The sequence below is a fragment of the Lepidochelys kempii genome, chromosome 2 (genome assembly GCF_965140285.1).
Source record: "Lepidochelys kempii isolate rLepKem1 chromosome 2, rLepKem1.hap1, whole genome shotgun sequence".
Classification (NCBI taxonomy): domain Eukaryota; kingdom Metazoa; phylum Chordata; order Testudines; family Cheloniidae; genus Lepidochelys; species Lepidochelys kempii.
Window position 1 is genome coordinate 117,849,838 of NC_136381.1, and position 24,143 is coordinate 117,873,980.

At 39.1% G+C, this 24,143-nt stretch overlaps 1 protein-coding gene across 8 annotated transcripts in view; it reads right to left on the reverse strand.

The window, feature by feature from the left end:
- The window catches only part of FARS2 (phenylalanyl-tRNA synthetase 2, mitochondrial), a 371,125-nt gene that overhangs the window by 62,517 nt on the left and 284,465 nt on the right, over positions 1 to 24,143 (reverse strand). The gene's annotated exons all lie outside the window — the stretch shown is intronic.

Consider the following 24,143-nt stretch of genomic DNA (forward strand, 5'->3'; position numbering starts at 1 on the left):
GCGTGAGACTCCCCCCTTGCAGGTGTCCACAGACAGTGGTGGGGAAGTGGTAGGGGCTCCCCCCTAGAATTGTATGCAGCTCATTATGGAAGCGACATGTATGGGGCTCTGACCTGGAGCGACCGTTTGCATACTTTGTTTTTTGGTAGGCTTGCCTCAGCTCCTCAACTTTCATGCAGCACTGCTGTGTGTCCCTGTTGTAGCCTCTGTCCATCATGCCCTTGGAGATTTTGAAAAATATACTGGCATTTCGTCTTTTGGAACAGAGTTCTGCCTGCATGGATTCTTCTCCCCATACAGCGATCAGATCCAGTACCTCCCATTTGGTCCATGTTGGAGCTCTTTTGCGATTCTGGGACTCCATGGTCACCTGTGCTGATCAGCTTGCCACGCTGTCCAAACAGGAAATAAAACTCAAAAGTTCCCGGGGCTTTTCCTGTCTACCTGGCCAGTGCATCTGAGTTGAGAGTGCTGTCCATAGCAGTCACAATGGAGCACTCTGGGACAGCTCCCGGAGGCCAATACCGTTGAATTGCGTCCACACTACCCCAAATTTGACCCAGCAAGGTTGATTTTAGCGCTACTCCCCTTGCTGGGGAGGAGTACAGAAATCAATTTTAAGAGCCCTTTAAGTTGACAAAACAGGCTTGGTCGTGTGGACGGGTGCAGGGTTAAATTGACCTAACACTGCTAAATTTGACCTAAACTCGTAGGGTAGACCAGGGCTTAGTGACCTTTCTAGAACAGGTTTGTAACTTTAGCAAGAGGAAGAACATCTCCAATTTGCACCATGGCTAGCAGGGATCAGGTGAGCACTATTACATGCTTACTTCTACACTCCTGGGATTATGGACCTGATCCAAAGCCCACTGAAATCAATGGAAAGACTCTCATTGACTTCAGTGGGTTTTAAGCCAGGCCGTGTGAATAGGGATGACTGATCATACTGTGTTCATTGCGATTTTGCTGTGTGGACAAATGTCCACTAGGGCCTGGGATGTGATCACCACACCCATTTGCATTTGAGCTCTAAATGAGATTTCGAACTGCAGAGGGCAGGACATTCAACCATTGTGTCACTTACCCACTTTGAAATTCTAGCAGAGTTAAGAGAGTTTACAGTTGAAGAAGGGGTCAGGGGAATGGACCCTAACACAAAGCTTATGTGGTATTTAATTAATAACACAGATGCCTGGAATTCCATGACCTTCCCTAGTCCTTTTTTAACCACATCCCACCAAGCAATGGCTCCAAAGAACAGCTTATTAAGGCAGCTTTACTGTGTACACAGAAGAAAATTAAATTGGAAGTAACCTTGGACTAATTAAAGCCCAGTAGCTGATTGAAGTAAATAAAAATGAACACATTTGTTTTAGGGACTGTGCTCAGCAAAGTTTTGTGTATACTGGCAACATGTGGATCTGGGACTCTCCGCTGGTATAGCCTCATCAGTGGTAGCAACAGTGCCAAAAATGCCCACGCTCAATATTCTCACTGGATTCCACCATTGCTACCACTGCCAGCGCTACACTGGTGAAGAATTACATTTCCATTTTTTCTAGTATAAACGTGGCCAGTGTGTTAACCAAGCCGAAAAGACAGAAAATGGCACTGATTGATTCATCTGCCTGATCTAAGATCAGGTCTTTGCAGTACTGATCTGTGGCCTTACGGAATAAAGTAAAAAACACTGTAGTGTCAACCAAAGTGCTCCCAGAGACAAGCAGCAGGCAAGATCTCATGCATTAGAACAGTCATACTCATCAAGTTTTGTAATGGGGCCAATTTCCACTCATGGGTACCAGAGAGGGATAAAGCAGTAGCCGTGGCCTACACTGAGTCTCCTCATTTTCTCCTTTCACTCTAGTGAATTCAAATATTGAATGGAAAAGAGATCATTTGCACAAGTATTCAGAATAAAGCTATTGAAAGGAGGCCCACGTGTATTTTCTCCTATTAATTAAAAAAATACATGCCATTTGGCGCATTATGGATTGTACCAAAGCAATTTTTTGTGTTGATGTAATCTGGTGAATTCCTAAAGCAAAATATTTGCTTTTTAAAAAGTGCATATTTTATATCTATATTACTCACATACATAGCATCCCTCTCACATATATGGTGGTCGTGGTATTTGTGTGATAAACTGCACTTAAGCCCCTTTCACCACATCACTTGCACTCAATCCAATATAATCCTTCTCCACCAGAACTATTTCTAACATTCCAAATCTTTAAGCAGCTTTCAAACAGCCACCATTATTTTTTTTTTTGCAACAAACAAACAAAAAACCTTCAAAACATTAGCACCCAGCACTTGGCATAAATCTTTACCTCTTTACTCTTTATCTCTTCTTTCCCTTGGGCCTCTGGTCCAAGAGGAGCAATATTGTTTAAGTCTCATTAGAAAAAAGGTACAGTACATAAAATTACATGGATTAGTGTCAGGTTAAGTTATTAGACCTTAGAAAGTCAGGAATCAGCCTTATCCAGTGGTTTAAGATACTTGTTCTCCCGGCAGATCTTTGAGATATTGCATCTTAAATCTCCAACGTTATTATGGAGCAAATAGCGGGCCAGCGGGCCCCTGGGGTGACAGTACTCCCCCCAAAAGCTTTGCCCCAGAGGCTGCGTGGGGTGCTCCTCCCCAAAGACATGCCCCAGAGGCTGGACCGGGGCTACAGCTCTGCCTGACTGCAGGCCAGAACCCTAACTGTTGACTGCCACACCCTGCTTAAAATCCTGGGAAATAGACTACTGCAGCTCGGCCGGATTGCAGGCCTGAGCCTTCACTGGTGGCTGCCTTGCCACCCCCATTTAGAAGCCTCTCTGAAATTATCCAGGGACTTCAATGTTCAAAGCCTAGAAATAAATGTAAATCAGGTTCAGCGTGAGTATGATATTAAAATGATTATTTAAAGGCATTTCAAAGGATAACTGAAAGCTGATTAATCTAAATTTTGTTTTATGTCTTTTTCCTTTGTACACCGAATGCCACAGTTGCTTCCTGCAATAGCTGTTACAGGAATGTTTTTAAAGAAAATGCTTTTCTTTGCCAAATGTTGCAATTAAAAAAAAATCTAAATTATAGACAGTTACAGCTATATTTACAGTTGCAAACCAAATGTTATTATTTACTCCTTTTCACTTCCTCGTAACTGCATTTCTAGTATAATGATCAACTTAGCATCTAGACATCTGGGTTGGAACAGGTTCTGTTGGAGAACTTAATGTGGGTGTCCAAACACTGTCAGTGTGGAAGTTGTTGACCATTTCATAGATTCATAAGATTTAAGGCAGAAAGCATTATTATGATCACCTTGTCTGACCTCCTTCACAGCACAGAACATAGAATTTTACACAATGATACCTGTTTTGAGCGCAATAACTTGTGTGTGAACTACAGCGTATCTTTTAGAAATACATCTAGCCTTGAATATTCAACAGATCCTTTCTTCCAATGGTTTAAGTGTGGTTTATAATAACAGTTTGTTAAGTATCCTGGATGAAAATCACGTTCCTTTTCAATCAATCCAGTTTCACTTGCTTGATAGCTGATGATTTAATCCTACTAATTTGCCAGTTGTCCATAGTCTTTTAGAAAAAATGGGACAGACAAGATCTGATTTTGTAATGTAATTAAACAAAACACATGCAGATTTACCCTCACCCCATAATTTCTTTTTCTTTTTTGGAGGAGCAGGGGGGAATAAGCAAAAGGGACTAGGAAACCCACCACTTTTTGGCTCTCTTTATACACTGAAAAAAAGCAAAAATGAGCTCAAACTTTTGCAGGTTGTCTTTATTGCTGCTTTGAAAGAACATGTGTGTGCTTGTTAGGGAGTCCCTTACAACTGTTTCCAGGTGCCATTCAGAATCTGGCCCTATCTAGATAACCGGTTCAACATAAGACATTAGCATTTATCTTATCACAGTCAGATCTGTTCACCACAAGACTACGTTGCAATTAAAGGAAAATACTGAATTGTAAAGTGACAGGCTGCACTTTGGGTTGCATCACTGCCTGCCCACACGGACTCTCACAAGGATCACAGTGCACATGTGCACCATATCTTTTATTGGACTTAATTTAAGGAGTAATACAGTAGAAAAATGAAAAGTAAGAAATTTTTTTAAAGAATAACTATGACTACCTTGCTTTAATAAAGCATTAATCTATTGGCAGGATACTTTTTTTTTATTCAGGTCAAACGTGAATAATATAAACCAATTTTACTGAAGTACTTTTTATACCAAAGCAAAGAGCGGAGCAGGTCACATGGGTCAAACTACAAGCATTTTAAAAGTTTCCCTACAGAAAGCCAAGACATGGGAAAATCAAAAAGGAATAAAATTTTCAGTAAGGAGATCAGCTTTCCATTCTAACTTGTTTCATTATTAGGGATAAAACAGCTAAGTGACCAATTATAAGTATCATTCTGCGGGCTAGACATTTTTCCTATGACTACACCTTCCCCAAATTTTACTAAGCCATGTAACCAATACAGGATTAGCTCTTTCCCCTCCCAACTAGCTGTGAAGATAATGTGAGCTGCTAATAACAAAAACAGTACATTTTGACCAGTATCATCATCTACTTCTAGCAATGCTAAAGGAGGACCTACTGTAACACAATATTCATTTATAAATTAGATTACACAGTGATCATGTTGCAGAAGATCAGGGGTTCTCAAACTTTTTTTTGCTGGGACCCCCTATGAAATATTTCAGGCTGTGATGACCCTGCTCCAAAAAAGTGATAACCCCCCCCATACCATCTCACCCTTACTTCTGGCAGTAGTGCTGCCTTCGGAGCTGAGCGCCGGCCAGCAGCCACCACTCTCGCAACCCCCCTACAATAGTCTTGGGACCCTCATTTGGGTCAGTGAATAAGTGCAGCTTATCCTCATTTGGGATACAGTGAATAAGTGCAGCTGCCCTTGCAGACCCTTGGGGGTGGGGAGGAAGCAGGGGGCATGCCATGTGCACACGCAAGTAATTGTCTGTGGGAGTTAATATTTCATTAACAAACCATAAATGTATCCTAGCATCCAACTGTCCACAATTCCTCCAAAAGAGAATCTGAAATAGAATGTAGATGGGATAGGGAAGATACATCATAAACTTTGGTACTGAGTAAATTTAAGATTAACACAAATTGAAATTTCATTGGTAGGTTATACAACTTTGTACCCTCTTTTCAGATATAATCTTCTGATTATTCAAACTTTTCCCCCCTAAAAATGCCTACACTAGACTTTCTAATAAAGCACAATGTAATCAGTTCTGCAAAATGTAGGTCAATACAAAAATACAGTCAACATGCATACAGAGTGTCTGAAACAGAACATGGCACGGAATAAACTAACCAGCTTCACAACATACATGATGAAAACTATATTCAAAAACCTCTAAAAATCATTTCCTTACCTAGTAACGCTTTGTTTATCAATCTATCGGTCTAAAACCGTAAAAAGTGTTTATTTTCTGGAATCTTACTGTGTTCTTCCATAGTGAATTACTTTGGCTTATTTCAGTTCAGGCTATTTTGCAAATGCAAAGGATAAATGAATTCCCAAAGCACTGCAAAACTTCTGCAGTAAAAATGTAAATGGATTATCCCTACATTAATATCTCACTAAACAGCAACACTTTAGAAGCAATCATTCATCTGTTGCTCACAACATAAAAGCCACATGATATTTTCTCCATAAATCATCTGGCTGTTATAAGATTAGTGTAGAAAGGGGCTGGGTTTTCTATGCAGGGTTTTTCTACGAGGAAATAAAATATTTAGATAATCTTGCAAGTGGGTTTTCAGATGCCACATTTTCTCGGCCACACACTAAGGCACTAATTTTCAAAAAGCTAAGGTCGATTGTCAGGGTGAAATATATGTGTATGTACACCCACATTTGCTCATGTAATTATCCACTGACATGTGCATGAACTGATTTGCATACACAAACTTGGGTGTGCACAGATCTTTGTCTCCACTATGAAATTTTGGTCCCATTTCTGTCCTACCACGTGCAATCCTTGATACTTTTTTCCATATGCTAATTCATAGATTCATAGATATTTAGGTCAGAAGGGACCATTATGATCATCTAGTCTGACCTCCTGCACAATGCAGGCCACAGAATTTCACCCACCACTCCTAAAAAAGACCTCACACCTATATCAGTGCTATTGAAGTCCTCAAATTATAGTTTGAGGACCTCAAGGAGCAGAGAATCCTCCAGCAAGTGACCCATGCCCCATGCTACAGAGGAAGGCGAAAAACCTCCAGGGCCTTCCAATCTGCCCTGGAGGAAAATTCCTTCCCGACCCCAAATATGGCGATCAGCTAAACCCTGAGCATATGGGCAAGATTCATCAGCCAGATACTACAGAAAATTCTTTCCCGGGTAACTTGGATCTTACCCCATCTAAAAACCCATCACAGGCCATTGGGCCTATTTACCATGAATATTTAATTACCAAAACCATGTTATCCCATCATACCATCTCCTCCATAAACTTATCGAGTTTAATCTTAAAGCAAGATAGATCTTTTGCCCCCACTACTTCCCTCGGAAGGCTATTCCAAAACTTCACTCCTCTGATGGTTAGAAACCTTCGTCTAATTTCTAATCTAAATTTCCTAGTGGCCAGTTTATATCCATTTGTTCTTGTGTCCACATTGGTACTGAGTTTAAATAATTCCTCTCCCTCTCTGGTATTTATCCCTCTGATATATTTATAGAGAGCAATCATATCTCCCCTCAACCTTCTTTTAGTTAGGCTAAACAAGCCAAGCTCCCTGAGTCTCCTTTCATAAGACAAGTTTTCCATTCCTCGGATCATCCTAGTAGCCCTTCTCTGTACCTGTTCCAGTTTGAATTCATCCTTCTTAAACATGGGAGACCAGAACTGCACACAGTATTCCAGGTGAGGTCTCACCAGTGCCTTATATAACGGTACTAAAACCTCCTTATCCCTACTGGAAATACCTCTCCTGATGCATCCCAAGACGACATTAGCTTTTTTCACAGCCATATCACATTGGCAGCTCATAGTCATCCTATGATCAACCAATACTCCAAGGTCCTTTTCCTCCTCCGTTACTTCTAGTTGATGCGTCCCTAGCTTATAACTAAAATTCTTGTTATTAATCCCTAAATGCATGACCTTACACTTCTCACTATTAAATTTCATCCTATTCCTATTACTCCAGTTTACAAGGTCATCCAGATCCTCCTGTAGGGTATCCCTGTCCTTCTCTAAATTAGCAATACCTCCCAGCTTTGTATCATCTGCAAACTTTATTAGCACACTCCCACTTTTTGTGCCCAGATCAGTAATAAAAAGATTAAATAAGATTGGTCCCAAAACTGATCCTTGAGGAACTCCACTGGTAACCTCCCTCCAACTTGACAGTTCACCTTTCAGTAGGACCCGTTGTAGTCTCCCCTTTAACCAATTCCCTATCCACCTTTCAATTTTCCTATTGATGCCCATCTTATCCAATTTAACTAATAATTCCCCATGTGGCACAGTATCAAACGCCTTACTAAAATCTAAGTAAATTAGATCCACTGCGTTTCCTTTATCTAAAAAATCTGTTACTCTCTCAAAGAAGGAGATCAGGTTGGTTTGGCACGATCTACCTTTTGTAAAACCATGTTGTATTTTGTCCCATTTACCATTGACTTCAATGTCCTTAACTACCTTCTCTTTCAAAATTTTTTCCAAGACCTTGCATACTACAGATGTCAAACTAACAGGCCTATAATTACTTGGATCACTTTTTTTCCCTTTCTTAAAGATAGGAACTATGTTAGCAATTCTCCAATCATATGGTACAACCCCTGAGTTTACAGATTCATTAAAAATTCTTGCTAATGGGCTTGCAATTTCTTGTGCCAATTCTTTTAATATTCTTGGATGAAGATTATCTGGGCCCCCCGATTTAGTCCCATTAAGCTGTTTGAGTTTCGCTTCTACCTCAGATATGGTGATGTCTACCTCCATATCCTCATTCCCATTTATCATGCTACCATTATCCCTAAGATCCTCTTTAGTCTTATTAAAGACTGAGGCAAAGTATTTGTTTAGATATTGGGCCATGCCTAGATTATCCTTGACCTCCACTCCATCCTCAGTTTTTAGCGGTCCCACTTCTTCTTTCTTTGTTTTCTTCCTATTTATATGACTATAGAACCTTTTACTATTGGTTTTAATTCCCTTTGCAAGGTCCAACTCTACTTGACTTTTAGCCTGTCTCACTTTATCCCTACATATTCTGACCTCAATAAGGTAGCTTTCCTTACTGATCCCTCCCTTCTTCCACTCCCTATATGCTTTCTGCTTTTTCTTAATTACCTCTCTAAGATGCTTGCTCATCCAGCTTGGTCTACAACTCCTGCCTATGGATTTTTTCCCCTTTCTTGGGATGCAGGCTTCCGATAGCTTCTGCAGCTTTAATTTAAAATAATCCCAGGCCTCCTCTACCTTTAAACCCATAAATTCTTCAGTCCAATCCACTTCCCTAACTAATTTCCTTAATTTTTGAAAGTCAGCCCTTTTGAAATCAAAAACCCTAGTTGCAGATTTATTTTTGTTAATCCTTCCATTCAATTTGAACTGAATTAGCTCATGATCACTTGAGCCAAGATTATCCCCTACAACCATTTCCTCTATGAGGTCCTCATTACTCACCAAGACCAAATCTAAAATGGCATCCCCTCTAGTCGGTTCAGCAACTACTTGCTGAAGGAATCCATCAGCTATCGCATCTAGGAAAATCTGAGCCCTATTATTATTACTAGCACTCGTCCTCCAGTCTATATCTGGGAAGTTAAAGTCTCCCATGATCACACAGTTTCCATTAGTATTTAGTATTAGTATTTACTTTATTAAAAACATTAAAAAGGGCTCTATCCATATCCAAATTAGATCCCGGCGGTCTATAGCACACCCCAAGCACTATCCCAGGGGAGGCTCTAATAGTTTTCTTCCCCAATTTAATTATTGCCCAGACAGACTAATCATAATGCTGGGTAAAGCACTGAGGCATTAGGCTGCCTGGAGAGAAGTCACGGCAGTTTTATTAATTACACCAACACGCAGCCCAGTCTGTCTGTGCTCAGGGTTTTGGAAATATCAGCATCGTTACTCCTATGCTACCATCACAGGTCTGGATCCTCAATTGTCACTGAGTTCTTAGCACAGCTCAGTAGAAGGACATGAGAACAAAAGCAGATTTGAGCCACTTTTGCATTTCCCCAATCCTGGGCTGGCTGTGTAATGGTCTGGTCCCCTAAGTTAGAGCAGTCTGCAGGTTGCTCTAATGTACACCCGCTGCCATTAGGTCTAAGTGGTCATTACAGCAGCCAGAAAGCCCAAGTTATGATCCCTTTCTCCTCATTACACCCCAAACACTAACTGCAGGAAATGGGATGTATCACAGGAGTCATTAGGGTGGCTCTATGCTACCAGAGGATCCCACTACACTGGGGTGATCTTCCCAAGCCTTTAGACAGACAGCAAGTTTAAAAGTGGCCCTAATGTAGTGGATAATCTGGTTGATGACACCTATCCTTACTGGAACAGTTAAGTTACCTCTTAGGTTTCCAATCTCTCCAGTAAAGATTGGAGCTTGTTTATGGTCAAAAAAGTGACCAAGTTCAAATAGCACCTTCTTATTCAACATAACTGCTAGTCATATCTGTTTACTTGTCCAAGAAAGCCACATTTTATACCTGTTAACACTGCAGAACCATATGAAACATTGCAGTTATGCAAAAGTGAGTTGGCTTTTACTCCTTCATATATCATTCACAAAATTGTCTGCTAAATTCTGATTAAAAATAGTAATATTAATTGATATTAATAGATCAGAGGTTGACTCTGCAGTGCTGGGAGTTAGAAATACACTCTTCTTTTGATATGTAAACTGAGCAAATTTAATATGCAAATAACTGAAAGAGAACTCTACAATGTTATTTTTAGAGTCTCTTTTCTAAGTTTAATTGGACAGCTACAGCAATTCTCCTTATACAGTATGATCTTTCATAAGAAGTTTGAAGATGAAAACCACAAAAGCTTCTAGGGAGAAATCATGTCTAGAAATTTCTTCTCCTTGGGACCTCCTCCATTTCAGGAGCAGATCCTCTCTGACCTTAAAGTCTATGAGATCTGACACTCAAATTGCTGTACCCATTTACTGGATTAGATTATGTCTTTACTGTCTGGTTGACCCTGTTCCCAAACCCAGCCATTTTACCACCAGATTCTGATGCTCTTAAAGGTTGAAAAGGCTTCCTGATGCAACATGGCTCTGTTTAAGATGCCTTAAGGGAGTAAAAAGAAAAGGAGTACTTGTGGCACCTTAGAGACTAACAAATTTATTTGAGCATAAACTTTCATGAGCTACAGCTCACTTCATCGGATGCATTCAGTGGAGTATGCATTCATCGGATGCATTAAGGGAGTAGCAACTTAAACAAAGCCTGCTGTTCAAGTCATGACTTACTGTACTAAAAAAAAAAAAATGGAGAAAAAAAGGGTTAGATTAGCAAAATAGAAAAAGAATAAATGTATAATAGTTATCCCAGGTGATATTTAGCGGACACTTTCTACAAATTAAATAGAAGAAAAGTTTGTATCTGAATCAAGAATGTATCAGTTGCGTAGTGGTGGATTAATCAGTTTGCAATATACAATACGGTGCTGTCCTTGAACAATGGGCAAATTACTTGAATACGTTGCTGTGGTTTTGAGAGATTCTGTTCCGTTCTGAGATGCACCGCTGAAATGACCCCATTCAGATTTCAGCATTTTGGACTAGAGTTCTGCAGTTTTCAGTAAAATGTCCGTGCAATTACATGTGGGAAAATCCCCTCCAGGTCTGTGTGGCTGCACTAGTGAGGGAAGAGGATGGTGGGAAGGAAGATGCTCCCCTCCAGTATAACTACAGCAGCATCCAGGCTCAGCTATTGCGTACACTTGATAGCCACAAGAGACAATGATATGCTAGCTATGGAGCGTGGCCAGCTGCACAGTGTATACGGTTATGTGTTACTTACTAGGAGCGTCCCTTCTAAAGCTGCAGCAGTGTGCGCCTTACCACACGTTATCCTCACCCAGCCAAGTAATTCCACCCTCTGCTATCATCATGGCTCGGCTAAGCACAGCACCTGCAGCACACTTCTCCGCCGCACTGGTCCCAGCATAGATCCAGCAGATAAAGGCAGGGTTTAGGCCTAAACTGGATCTCAGGAGAACTAAGATTCAGCAACATACTTTAGAATTCTAACATTAGCAACATGTCAGGCAGTTTGGACAAAATTTAAAAAAAAAAAAAAAACCCAACCCAGACCTGAACTTCCACCCTGAGCTCTTATAGAACCTTCCCCGAGAATCTGAGAAAGTTCAGCGTGGACCAGGAATATCATATAACAGCGAGAAAAGCTATTCCCATGGACTTACTAGATCAAGCAGACAAAGAAAGTACCAGAAATCTCTTAAGGCTTTTACATTAGGAGAAGATTAGAACTCAAGTCCCCTGGCTCCCAGGCCTGTGCGCTCTAACCAGGGACCTACCTATTCACAGGTACTTGACCTATTAACAGATCTTCCACTCTTCATCCTTCCTGATAAACCCCACATCTACAAGGTGCATGTGGCTGCCGTGCTAAGGGAGCTGGAGGCCCATAGGTGTTAGAGACAGTCTGTGAGGAGGGTAAATGGCAAGGGAATTGCTATCAAGGAGAGAGCCAAGGACTGTGGGGATAGGTCTAATAAAAATAAAAGGAAATGAGAGCCCAGATTGCAGCTGTGGGCACTTTAAAGGTTTGGTTTGGGTTACATGGCTTGCCTCTCAAGGGCTACCATCCTGGGGTGAGCCAACATGGATTATTAAGGAGGCACACCTGAACAGGGATCACATGGGTCCCCTATACAGAGCAGGAACTGGAGGAGTGGGACAAAGGCATGCTCAGGGAGATCAGAGGCTGCTAGGAGTGAATAGGCTCCAGCAGAGAGTTCTGGGCCTTGGGATTGAGACTACAGGGAGGAAAGGCCTCGGAGAGCCCTAATAAGAGGGTAAACACATGAACTTGAAGAGACTTGAAACAAAGCAGACTCCAGGGGTGTAAGATGGAAAAGACTCCAGCCAGGCAGAGCCTGGCAGTGGTCTGCCAAAGCAGGAAAAGCCTCAGGCAGGAAAAGGCCTAGGAGTGGGAAGAGAAACTTTAATTTGTGTCGACTTTTGTTGGACTTTTAATTTAGGACTTCCACTTTTATTCTGTGTTTATTTTATGTTAATAAACCCAGACTCCAAGGAGGGGTATTTTTGACCACAAAAAGCCTATGGGTGAAGTTTACAGAGTAGTCCAAGTGGGGAAACTAAGGCAAGGGGCACTTGCAAGACAATCTTGAGGTCACTAGGGGGCGCCTGGGAGGAGGCCACTCTATGACAGTTTGGAAAAAAATCAATTCACCCATTTTTACTTAAATGTCTTTAATTCTTGCAAGGGAAACATGGAATCCTGAATTGAGGTCTGAAGCAGATAAGTAGATGAGGTTCTTAGAACTAGGATTGGAGATGTTTTCCACATGCAAACAGCAAAACAAATACACTGAATTTGATTCTCTTTTCTTACCTTTACACAAGTGTATGTCCATTGAGTTCAGTGGAGATACTCTGATTTACAACAATAAATGAGAGGAGAATCAAGCCCTGTCAATCTATATGAATGTTATATCATATGAGAGAGGGAGAGTGAGCACAGTGTGTGTTACTCATTCTTTAAGAGCCATCACAACAACCCCCGAACATTTATAGGTGCAATACAAAGAAAGAAGAGCCTGTCTACGTACATTTACATCACTACATCCCCATTATCTTTAAATGTAGTTATAGATGAGTGTGCACACACATTTACACAAACACAAATATACACAAATGCATGCAAGTAAGTGGGTGTAGAGTGGGTACACAAACGGTTTATGGTTTTCAATACGCTATTAGCAGCAGAGAGCATCCTTTAAAGATAAGCAACTTTGTTTTTCTCTTAGCACGGACTACTTTGTCATCTTACAGTTAAACAGATGTGTTCTGTGGTCCACTAGAGGCAGATCAGTGTTTTGTTTTTTCACATGGATTTTCTATATTTTGGTGTTACAATTTAGACAATATTTGACCTAGGGCAAATGTGTCAATATTAATAGGAGGAAACCACAGCAGTCCCAGAAGAAGTGATGTAACAATGTCAGTGCCCAAAGACTCAATCATCTAGGCCAGCTGGAATATATAATTTTTAATAGGATCTTTGGGTTAATAAGATCTTCCCTTGTTAATGAAGAATAAAGGCAGGGGCTAAATCACATTAAGCGCTTCTAAAGAATTTAACAGACAATTTAGCAAAATGAGATTTTCACAATCAGAAATATAGTTCCAATCAAAAAATTTTTACATGCTCTACTATAAAACTACACATAAATCATCTAGTGCATGGTAATAAGGCTTATACTGTAGAGTATGTTCTACCAAAGATGACTTTGTAAATGTCATTATATTACTTACTATATGTTGGGGTTCCCCCAAGATCTCTTCCACTTGGTTCCCCAAGAATTCAGTCTAACTCTAATCTTGTCACCCAGATTCCTTTATCTGACACGTAGCAAAGTTATGATGAGTTGATCAGATTCAAGTATTGGGGGAGAGTATAGGGCGTACCACACATCCGAAGTTACACCGCAAACCTTTTCTTTTAAGTACATTTACACATGACCTTGCATTTGCTATACGTTACATTTCACATTTTGGGATTGGCTTGGCCACTTTGTAGGAACCGACCCCTGCACAACATTCTCAGTCTATGCACTGTCCATGTATAATTTATTCTTTACCTCATCTTATGTTCCAGGCTTATTTTATCCATTGTTATCCTGTCCATTGTAAATGGTTCCCTTATTTTAGCTAGTACAGACATTCTTGTTTCCAGCCTGCTGATCCATTTACTGCCCTAATCTTCCCAAGAAATGAGGCCTCACCCATGTCCAGTTACTCATGTCAAGCCAGGCCTACACCACGTTCCCTAGAATCATTTTATTAAAAGTATTAACGTGGATTCCTGAGATTAGGACAGAATACTGGAGGGTGGAACTCCTCAAATGAGTAATGTTACCCACATATATAACTTCATCAACACTGGACACAAAGACCCCAATCCTGCAATGACTTATACATGTGCTGAACTTTAAACTAGTAAGTAATCCTGGGAACTATTCCTGTGATTAAAATGAAGAGTGTGCATAACTCTTTGCAGGATCAGAAGCAGAGTGTGCATTTATACAGCATGGGCTTAATTCTCTGTTATAGCAGAAAACAGAGGGAGTAACTCCACTGAAGTTGCACAGTTTTCCATTTGAGCTTTGATCCCTGCATATTTTGTTGTGAATGAAGATAGGTGACTAGAAAGAAAATTTATGTAAAAACACAGATTCAAAAAAATACATCAACAATGAATTAATATTGGGGGGAAACTGAATAGCCTGAAGATAGATGCCACTGAAAAAGCCCATAGGTATACAAAGCAGACGTTTTATGAAAAAGGAAATAAACGTGATAAGCTATTGGCTCGAAAACTTAAAGGGATCCAAGAGCAACATATTATTCCACCAATTAAAGACAATCAGCAAAGGATAATTACACACCCTAATGAAATATGTGCTTCCTTTTCTGCTTATTATAAAATCCTCTGTTCCTCATATATTCCAAACTCTGAAGTTATTCAAAAATATCTGGAAGTAGCAGGCTTACCAAAGATAAACAAAATTGAGAAAGAAATGTTAGATAAAGAAATAACAGAAGAAGTCTTCTTAGAGACAATAGCAAGTATGAAAAGTGGTAAAGCTCCAGGAACTGATGATGGCTTTCCAGCTGAATTTTACGAAGTATTTAAGGAGGTATGACTGGGTCCCTTCAGTGTACCTTCAGTGGCATTCTGTTAGGGAGGAACTTCCATGAGCTATGATAGAAGCTACAGTTGTTGTTCTCCCTAAAGTTGGAAAAGACCATACCTTTATACAGCCCTTATAGGCCCATATAACTGTTGAATCATGACAAAGATGTTAGTAAACAATACTAGCTAGCTGATTCAGTCCACACTCTCAGTTCATATACACCCAGATCAAACTGGATTCATTAAGGACACTATTCAAAGAGTACTTGGAATCATCCATAATGCCATATTAAAAAAAAAAAAAGGTTAATTTCTTTTATCATCACTTTACTCGGAGAAAACTTCTGATAAACTAGAGTGGAACTTTCTTCTTCAAATCCTGTCCCACATGGACATTGGCCCCCAGTTCCTTAAATGGATACTAGCTCTTTATATCAGCCCAAAATCAACGGTGCAACTTAATGGGCTTGAATCTCCCATGTTTGAATTACACAGAGTGATGAGGAAGGCATTTCCATTATGTCCTTTGCTTTTTTCATTGGCCATGGAGCCTTTTGCACAGAAGATAAAGAACAATGACTATCACGGGAATAAAACTTGCAGGAACACACCAGAACATAGCTTTATATGCAGAGAATGTAATATTATTTTTTATCTAAACCAAATATTGTCCTAAAATTTGAATCTAAAGAAATTCATGACTTTGAGAAAGCATCTGGATTTAAAGCAATGTTTGCCAAATCTGAAATGCTAGCTATAAATTAGCCAGACTCTGAAATATCATCCCTCCGGAAAACACGTGGGTACAAATGAGTAACAAATTCTGTAAAATACTTGGAAATTCAAATCTCAAACAACCTAGAAGAGCTCTGTGATTTAAATATCAAACCACTACTTCATCAAATGAAAAAAAATCTGGAATGTTAAGACAAGTATGCAATTTCCTGGTTGGGAAGAACAGTCACAGTCAAAATGAACATTTGGCCAAGGAAATCTTTCTTGTTTCAAAATCTCCCTGTAATCATCCCACATAAAATCCTTGCAGGAATACAGAAGATGTTGTTAGAATTTATACGGAATAAGAAAAAACCAATAGTGAGTGCATATACTTTATACAGACCCATTTAACAGGATGATCTAGCTGTTCCAAATATTTGATGGTACTATCAAGCCAGCTAGCTCAAAGCACTAGTGAATTGGGAGCCAAACACTAGGTCTTTTTTGAACAAGAAAATTTTGGCAGTGTAAACATTGATAGGCTATCTTGGATTCATTAAAAAAAAATCACACTCTTCAGAAATTTATACACATGCTTTAGCGAACGCTATGGCTCTGGGGTAAAACTAGAGATAACGTATGTTCCTTTCCCTTGCCAATGACACCCTTTGCAAATAATCCAAATCTTAATCCAAACTGCGAACCAGAGAGCTTTAAGACTAGGAAAGCCATCAAATACATATGGTTGGACAGTTATTCAGCAAAGAAACTTTTCTAACTTATTTAGAGATCAAAACTAACTTTAACTGGCCCACTCTTCCATGGTACCAGTACTTTCAAGTTAGGCATTATATTGCTCAACTTTCGAGAACAGCTAACTTCAATAGAATGGATTCTGATCAATTAGGAAACAAACAAAAAATTATGGCTAATTTATATCAATCTTTGCAAACAACTTTCCTAACAAAATAATGCCATTATATGTAGGGTGACCAACTTTCTAATCTGTGAAAATTGGACAGAGTGCCGGAACCTTCATTGCCCTCTGCCCTGCCTCTTCCTTCTCAGGCCCTGCCTCTGCTCCACTTCTTCCCCGAAGGCCCCACCGCTGCTCCACCTTTTCTCTTGAGGCCCTGCCCACTGCCCCCCATTGCTCACTGCTCTCCTCCACCTCCCTCCCCCACCAGCTGAGAAGGGCTCTAGGGGAGGAAGAGTGACTGGGGCAAGACGTTTGAGGGAGAGCCGCTCTTCAAGGGTGGGAATGGGGTGACTGGGACAGGATGGGGGAAGGAGAGCCATGCTCCGGGGGTGAAGTGGTGATTGGAGCAGGACGAGGGGAAGCACCCCCAGGGTGGGGCACAGATGTAAATTTTTTTGGTTACATAACTGCACTCAAAAACAAAACACTGTAAAACTTTAGAGCTTACAAGTCCACTCAGTGCTACTTCTTTGTTCAGCCAATCCCTAACACAAACAAGTTTGTTTACATTTGTCAAGGTTCCTCCCCCACTCTGAACTCTAGGGTACAGATGTGGGGACCTGCATGAAAAACCTCCTAAGCTTATCTTTACCAGCTTAGGTCAAAACTTCCCCAAGGTACAAAATATTACACCTTGGACAGACCGCTACCACCACCAAACTAATACTGGTTACTGGGGAAGAGCTGTTTGGACGCGTCCTTCCCCCCAAAATACTTCCCAAAACCTTGCACCCCACTTCCTGGACAAGGTTTGGTAAAAAGCCTCACCAATTTGCATAGGTGACCACAAACCCAAACCCTTGGATCTGAGAACAATGAAAAAGCATTCAGTGTTTTACAAGAAGACTTTTAATAAAAAATAGAAGTAAATAGAAATAAAGAAATCCCCCCTGTAAAATCAGGATGGTATATATCTTACAGGGTAATTAGATTCAAAAACATAGAGAACCCCTCTAGGCAAAACCTTAAGTTACAAAAAAGATACACAGACAGAAATAGTTATTCTATTCAGCACAATTCTTTTCTCAGCCATTTAAAGAAATCATAATCTAACACATACCTAGCTAGATTACTTACTAAAAGTTCTAAGACTCCATTCCTGTTCTGTCCCCGGCCAAGACGACTACAGACAGACACAGACCCTTTGTTTCTCTCCCTCCTCCCAGCTTTTGAAAGTATCTTGTCTCCTCATTGGTCATTTTGGTCAGGTGCCAGCGAGGTTACCTTTAGCTTCTTAACCCTTTACAGGTGAGAGGAGCTTTCCCCTGGCCAGGAGGGATTTCAAAGGGGTTTACCCTTCCCTTTATATTTATGACAACATTCATGGGAGATAATGCTGCCTTCTTATTTACAATGTCACCTGAAAGTGAGAACAGGTGTTTGCATGGCACTTTTGTAGCTGCCATTTCATGCTGTTTACGTGCCAGATATGCTAAACATTCATATGCCCCTTTATGCTTTGGCCACCATTCCAGTTGTACCTTCACAATAAAGAGATTGCACGATAGTACTTGTATGAGATGAATTGAAAAATACTATTTCTTTTATCATTTTTACAGTGCAAATATTTGTAATGAAAATAATAATATAAAGTGAGCACTGTACACTATATTCTGTGTTGTAACTGAAATCAATATATTTGAAAATGTAGAAAAAACATCAAAATATTTGTAATAAACTTAAATTGGTATTTTATTATTGTTTAATAGTGAAATTAAAACTGTGATTAATTGCAATTATTTTTTTAAATTTCATGTTTGATCACAATTAATTTTTTTAATTGTTTGACAGCCCTAGTTATTTTATCTCTGTATTTCACACTATTGTGAATGCTGCTGGAATACTGTGCCCAGTTCTGGCACCCACAATTCAGAAAGGATGTTGACAAATTGGAAAGGGCTCAGAGAAGAGACACAACAATACTTAAAGAATTAGAAAACATATCTTATAGCGATAGACTCAAAGAGCTCAACCTATTTATCTTAACAAAGAGAGGATTAAGGGGTGACTTTATCATAGTCTATAAATCCCTACATGGGGAACAAATATTTAATAATGGGGCTCTTCAATCTAGCAGTGAAAGATATAATACGATCCAATGCCTGAAATTTGAAGCTAGACACATTCAGACTGGAAATAAGGCATACATTTTTAATAGTGAGGGTAATTAACCATTCGATTTACCAAAGGTCACTGTGGAGTCTCCATCATTGGCAATTTTTAAATCAAGATTGGATGTATTCCTAAAATATATGCTTTAGCCATTTTTGTGTTGTTCACATACACTCTGATCATAAAATTTGTAACAGGATTCTTTTAAGTTTACAATATAGTCTTATTTTCAAAGGCCCAGAAACAGGTTGCTGAAACAGATCTTGATCAAACTTTCAAAATATATTGACTCTTAGGCTGAGACCAAGCATGGGAAACTTCTGCTCTAGTCATAGTTGCAATCTGTTCAAACTATAAAGACCTTTTGATTACAGGAAAGCAAAGAGCACACGTTTAAAGAAGAAGGTCCAGTGACATAAGTCATGGTGGAAGACTGCAGGTGCCCAATTACCCTATGTGTGGTTTTTGTTTTTGTTTTTTTAATAGGGGGGTGTTTTTGAAACCTTTTTTCTTTTGTAACTTGAGGTCATGGTATAGAAGACACTGAGAACTACTGCACTAGTTCAACAGATCTCTCCCCAAAGAAAGGAACATTTAATGGCTGAATCCTCAGAGATAGCCCTCCCGTCCCGGTGAGACTGCAGCACAGATAGTCTTCAGCAGAACTATTCCCAAAGAAGACTTTAGTTCCATTATATATAATCTGATTTTGATAGATCCAGTAGCAGCACTGCACTGGATTAACTCTAGACTGACTCATCAGGTCACTGTAGAACTACTAAAGCTATTGAAGTAGGGGGAAAAAAGGAAGGATGGATTTTTTTCTGAAATTTTAAATAGATAGAACCAAATTCCCCATTAAAAAAAAAATCACACTTGGCAAAGTTAATTTTCCCTTGAAAGGATACAATACAATTTATTTTTATGTCACATCCTTCATGCAGTTTACAGTGAAAGTCCATTGCAGATCAAGTTAAAAAGAGGAGTGTTTTAATAAAAGATACGGAGACAGTAAATGAGTCAATGGTTCAGAGGGAAGAAGGAAGGTAAGAGATTTTCAGCTAGCTGCAGCAGCCTAAGTGAAGGAACAACACCTTCAAGCTATGAAAAGGAGGCTAAGTCTAGAACAAAATTGTGAGCAAGTAATGCAGTGAGGGGATGTGGGGCAAGAATATGGGATGAAACAAGGTACATACTGAATTTTGAACAGGATTTTATACATTTAAGACTGAGTTGTGGTTTTATTTAAAAAGTTACCATTTAAACTATGGTGATATACCATGAACACTTTGTTTCCACAGGCTACTAGATTCAATGTATATGGATTCAGTTTGGGTGCATAAAATACAGTGTACATATATATTATATCATATATACACAGATCTATTTAGAGCTGATAATATACACATATGTATCTCACAAGACAAAATGCTTCAGATAAACTTGACTGTATTATATGAGTATTAGCATATACCTTTTTTTTAAAAAAAAGTTTTATACCGGTTCTCTGTTGCTTTAATCTTGTATGTTTCATCATTTGGGCCCTTCATCCTACCTAATGGACTTCAGTGAGGCTCTACACAGGCGCAGCAGCATTTCTGGCAAGATCAGGGATTTAATCTATACTAGCCGTAACCCATTAATCATATATTCTAATAAAGCAGTTATATATATATATATATTTTCTATAAGCTGCTCCCTCTAGAGGGCAATATGAGGTCTCCCTCAGGCATACTAATGTAACACACTATTACAATTGACCATAGAGAGATATTTGACTTCTGAGGCATTAAGAAAAGAGGCAGCTCCAAAACTATAATGACAGAATTATGCAAACCATTATTTTGTAAATCTAAAGGGTATCAATTAGGATTTTTTTTTTATTACAGAGAAGCAGCAATGGTCCAGTGAGCCAACCAAGTGAGCCGGGAATACCCTAGTTCTGCCACTGACTTGCTTTCTCTGGCCTCCTGAAACAAACTCATTGTTCTCATTTACCACACTGTGTAAATAGTGATAATGATACTTACCTCTCTCACTTGGGTCTTGTAAGTATTCATTAATGTACATTCAATGTTTTGGAAATGTAAAGTACAAGATGAGTGCTAAGCTAAGCATCGTTATCATTGGTAGGGTAAGTATATTATTTTAAATTAACTCAGCATTTTACATACAGTACATTGGACAATACTCAAAAGCTTGTTTACCCTTTTTTTTGTTTTGTTTTGTTTGTTAAACAGATTCTTCTCTCTCCCCACCCCTAGTAATTTCACCTCACCAGCAAGCAAGTTGTAAAATAATTTTAAAAGAAATCTAACAGGCTTCCTGTGGTGGGATGGTGATATTCTAGAGAGAAAACTCTTGCACCATAAGAAAGATCCCCATAAAACAGTTTCTGCACATAGATATCTTGAAAAAGAAAAGGAAGCAGAAGAACAGTAAAGGCAATGACACTTCCGGTATATTTTAAAATGTGCTTAAAATGACTTTGAATGGTGACAATGTCCAATAAACAAGGATCCCTTAAAAAAAACAAAAACAAAAACAAACCAACAACAACCTTCAGCTGTTAGTGAAAGCCTGTAACAACCGAGAAATAATTTTTGTATTGACATCAGTCATTTTTTCCCAATTGTTAAAAAGTTCAAAGTTACTAGTCCCTACATTTTTTTTGCTCTGATGGGTACTTAGCTGATTTATCACATCAAACAAATAGAGTCATTCGTGTACTCAAAAGAGAACAAAAACAAAAATCAATCTTGCCATCTGGTCATAATTTAGTGATTGAGAATTTAATTGTTAAGAAGTAATTCTTCATTTTTTACATTTATATAGTTTGCTAGCACAAATGGAAGAAAATTAAAGCGCTGTAATGTAGGGCCAAATTGTCTGCAGGGGTACATTGGTACAGTTCTACTGAAGTCAACAGAACTGTGTTAATTTACATCAGTAGAGAATTTGGCCCATAAAGTGTCAAGCACTAGAGTTTCATTTAAGGATTTCAGAAAAAATCCAGCTGTGAATCCAGCAAGAAGCAATTAGGATTACAGTTTCAAGTGTTGTCTAAAGGTTCACTCATGTTAATTCTGTTTAAGTCAATGGGATTCATATGGATCAAGAAATCCACACTGCTTTGAAAGCTTTTCTGGCAATCTTCTCTTTTGTCTATAATGAAAACAGGCTCTTGGCTACTGTCTTCTTTTAGAACAGGAAAAGCAAGCACTTACAGAACCATTGCCATGCTCTGGCAAAGTGTTTTATTCATATCCCATTAAACTATTATGCACTTTTTTGGTTTCCATTTAGCATTCTTGCTGTTTGGAAAGGTGTTTCACTAAACATATACCATTCATGCTTCAACTCATCCTATTCTTCCATCTACCAGCCTAATTCATTCAGTAATGCCACAACCCCAGTGTTTCTGATATCACAATTCAGAAACACCACCGAAGTGTCTTTAATCTCACAAATTCTAGTTGGTGGTGTAATGGAATGATTCAGGCAGGAGAAGCAGGTTGACTGCGATGGGAAAAGCTTCTGTTTCTGTGCAAACGAATATCAGCATTGAGGGCAAGGAAATATATAAGAATTACAAGATTAATGAGACATTAAGAGATGGTTCAAGCAGTTTGTCTAGAAGTGCCCTGTACATAGCAATTGAAACAGCATCACCTATACACATAAATATGAGCAACCTCTCCTACCTTTTTAAAGGCTGAAAACAGCAATCATTGATTTGATACAAAGCAATTCCTGGGATTAATGACCAACTGGAAATCCAAACTAGTTATTCAGGACCCAATCCTGCCAAATTTTACTCAGGTAAGTAGTTTCACTGATTTAAAGGATTGCAATATCTGGCATTACTTAGGGAATGTTTTGTGCAAAGGCAGTTTTTGCTTATATGACAGTTGAATGGGGTTTTGTGAACGTGCGTATTTCTAAGGTTTACTTAAATGTGACAATGATTGTTTAACTACAGTTATTATTGCTAATTATTTATATTGGGCCATAAATAGTAGGTGACTTGAAAACAGGTAACAGGTCCCTGCCCTGAAAGGTTTTCAACCGAAAGGCGCGAAAGACAACAGAAATAAGCAGACAATTTACAGAGAACACGAAGGGTCCATTAGAGCCAAACATATCTTGGAAAAAGGATTTTACTGGAGTGTGTGGAGAGAAGGGGAGAGGTAGGAATCTTGGAGTATGTCTACATTACAGCCACTTCAGAATCATAGCTGCAGCTACGTTGCTGTAGCTCTGTAGTGTAGACCTTTCCTGTATTGATGGAAGGGTTTTTTTTTAGGGCTGTCAAGCGATTAAAAAAATTAATCACACGATTAAGCACGCTGTTAAACAATAATAGAAAACCATTTATTTAAATATTTTTGGATGTTTTCTACACTTTTAAATACATTTATTTCAATCACAAGACAGAATACGAAGTGTACAGTTCTTACTATGTTTATTTTTTATTACAAATATTTGCACTGTAAAACACAAAAGAAACAGTATATTTCAATTTGCCTAATACAAGTACTGTAGTGCAATCTCTTTATCATGAAAGTTGAATTTACAAATATAGATTTATGTACAAAAAAAACTGCATTCAAAAATAAAACAATGTAAAACTGTAGAGCTTACAAGTCCACTCAGTCCTACTTCTTGTTCAGCCAGTCACTCAGACAAAACAACTTGTTTATATCTGCTGGAGATAATGCTGCCCACTTCTTATTTACAATGTCACCTGAAAGTGATAACAGGCGTTTGCCTGGCCCTGTTGTAGCTGGCATCAAAAGATATTTACGTGCCAGATGCGCTAAAGATTCATATGTCCCTTCATGCTTCAACCACCATTCCAGAGGACATGTATCCATGTTGCTGACGGGTTCTGCTCGATAATGATCCAAAGCAGTGCGAACTGACGCATGTTCATTTTCATCATCTGAGTCAGATGCTACCAGCAGAAGGCTGATTTTCCTTTTTTGTGGTTTGGGTTCTGTAGTTTCCGCATTATAGTGTTCTTGCTCTTTTAAGACTTCTGAAAGCATGCTCCACACCTCGTCCCTCTCAGATTTTGGAAGGCACTTCAGATTCTTAAACCTTGGGTCGAGTGCTGTAACTATCTTTAGAAATTTCAAATTGGTATCTTCTTTGCATTTTGTCAAATCTACATTGAAAGTGTTCTTAAAACGACCGACATGTGCTGGTTCATCACTGGAGACTGCTATAACATGAAATATATGGCAGAATGCAGGTAAAACAGAGCAGGATACATACAATTCTTCCCCAAGGAGTTCAGTCACAAATTTAATTAATGCAGGGGTTCTCAAACGGTGGGGCAGGACCCAAAAATGGGTCGAGACCCCATTTTAATGGGGT